Source organism: Chrysochloris asiatica, unplaced genomic scaffold (genome assembly GCF_000296735.1).
Source record: "Chrysochloris asiatica unplaced genomic scaffold, ChrAsi1.0 scaffold00089, whole genome shotgun sequence".
Lineage (NCBI taxonomy): Eukaryota > Metazoa > Chordata > Mammalia > Afrosoricida > Chrysochloridae > Chrysochloris > Chrysochloris asiatica.
Genome location: NW_006408607.1, coordinates 11568206 through 11570926, shown reverse-complemented (window position 1 = coordinate 11570926; position 2721 = coordinate 11568206).

The following is a 2721-nucleotide window of genomic DNA, read 5'->3' as shown; positions in this document are numbered from 1 at the left end:
TATATAAAAAAATGCTAGTCTCGAGTTTTAAAAGACACTCACTAGAAGTCTAGTAGCTATCAGATGAACTATAAATTACTGTCCTTAGGAAGAATGGATTCTGTTAAGCAATGTCATTAATAGGCTGCTTATTTGATTATATGTCTCTGGATATGTCAATATTACATTATCATCACAATCATCATTTTTTTAGATTAATTTAGTACAATGGGTTTTAGTAAATACAAATGTTTCAGTAAATATAAATGTTTAGAGATAGTGATTAATATGAACTAAATTGAGTGATGCCATAAGAGTTTTTCCATTTTCATTTAAGCAAAAGCATTACATATCTATATTGTTAAAATAATATTTGTACAGATTAAACAACCGTGGAATTCAGGATCAGAATATATATGTTTGTTGAAGTTTCTATTACATTGTATATTGCCTTCCAGAGGGATAAGCAAACAGAAGGAGTACATTTTATTTTCATTTAGTTATTGGTATAATTATATTGTTGCTCCTAGGATGACACAACTTCATTATAGCAGGCGTTGTATGACTAAGGTCTTCCATTAATGTAACCTCATAAATTTATTAAAAGCAAAAATGAGAGTTCTTGCATTTTCAGTGTGTTTATCAAACAATGACTGGTAACTGGCTCTAAAAGCTTATCTTAAAGTAATTAAAAGCAGTAATTATGTCACCCAAGGGCAATTACTGTTTATTTATTTATTGTCTTATAATTTGACTTCATTACTTAAGAGTGACAGGGCCAATTGTAGAACAAATATTAGATTACTAAGATGTTATGATCAATTGGACTCATTTTCAGTGGGGAGTAAAATAAAGGCAAGTAAAGTGTGTTAAAGGCTGAAAGTAGAAAATACTAGAAAAATGTGTACTTGTGCTTAATTGACTATGCAAAAACTTTCAACTGTGTGGATTATGACAAACTATGGATAACACTGTGAAGAATTGGTATTTCAGAACATTTTATTTTGCTCATGAGAAAACTGTACATAGACAAATTGGTAGCTGTTCAAACATAATACAGGGATATGAAGTAGTTTAAAATCAGGAAGGGTATGCATCATGGTTGTATCCTTTCACCATATTTTGTCAATCTGTATGCTGAATAAATAATGTGAGATGATATGTTACATGAAAAACATGTGTTGGCCTCAGGAATGGGGGAGGGGTCATTAACAACTTGCAATATACAAATAACACAACTTCGTTTGCTTGAAGTCAACAGGACTTAAACTACTTACAGGATGAAGAACAAAGCCTACGTCTTCAGCATGGATTTCACTACAATGTATGTTGTTGTTGTTGTTAGGTGCCATCTAGTTGGTACTGACTCACAGTAATCTTCAGCAGAATGAATCTTGGGCCAGCCTCACTACTGTTGCCACACTTGAGTCCATACATCTTGTTGGGGGTCTTCCTTTTTTTTTTTTTCTGAGCCTCCACCTTATAAAACATGATATTCTTCTCCAGCAACTGGTCCCTCCTGACAATATGTATAGCAAATGATAATTTTCATAACTGGACCAAAAAATAACATTTTAAATGGAGAAAAGTTTGAAGATTTTGGAGACATTTTTTTCTTAGAACCACAATCAACCCTCATAAAAGCAGCAATCAATAAATCACATGACATGTGGCATTAAGCAAACCTGCTGTTAAAGACCTCTTTACAATGTTAAAGAGATAAGATACAACTTTCAGGACTAAGGTGTGCTTTCCTCAAGACTTGGTATTTTCAGTTGCCTCATATGCATGTGGAATTTGAACAGTGAATAAGGAAGACCATAAAAGAATTAATACATTTTAATTATGGTGTTGGAGAAGAATATTAAAAGTACCATGAACTGGCAAATGAACAAACAAATATTTCTTGGAAAATATGCAGCCTGAATGCTTCTTACAAGCCCGATGGCAAGATTTAGTCTCTCATACTTTGGAAATGTTGTCAAGAAGAGCCAGTTCCTGGAGAATGACTTCATGGTTGGCAAAGTAGAGGGTAAATGAAAAGAAGGCAGATCCCTCTATGAGATGCATTGACACAGTTGTAGCAACAATGGACTAAAACATTGCAATTATGAGACTAGCACAGGTGTGGGCAGTATTTTGTTCTACTGTGAACAGGATTGCTATGAGTTGAACTGACTTGACAATGCCTAACAACAACAAAGGCAAGTTATGTAGATCACAAACAAGAAAGAAAAATAACCAAATAAATTTGATAAAATTACTTTTTCATATACTTTTAGAAGCAAATATACAATAAAGCAAAATCTGAATTTGAAACTGGCACACAAGTTATTGATGTTGTTGCTATGTACCATTGAGTCCATTCCTTATGGTCAGCAGTCCATTACTTAGCATACAGTGCCACACCAGGATTCATATTTAAGTAATCAGAATTTTGGAGATGGTCGTTTTATTCATTGGACTGTGCAACATATGTCCTTATCCGAGTCACCTCATGTGATCTCTATGTCTGCAAAATACCTGACCAAAAATTACCTATGAGTTTGTGTACTAGTGTCTCTGTGTGTCAATACAGTTTCTTCAGAAATTAGTGCCTCACTTTCAAAATTGTTATCCTTGTAGTTGCTAGGTGCCATCAAGTTAGTTCCAACTTGTAGTGACCTATGCACAACAGAATTCTTCAATTTCATAAAAATTGGATTTAGTGGTTAGTGTATAAATATTAATAATATTATATTA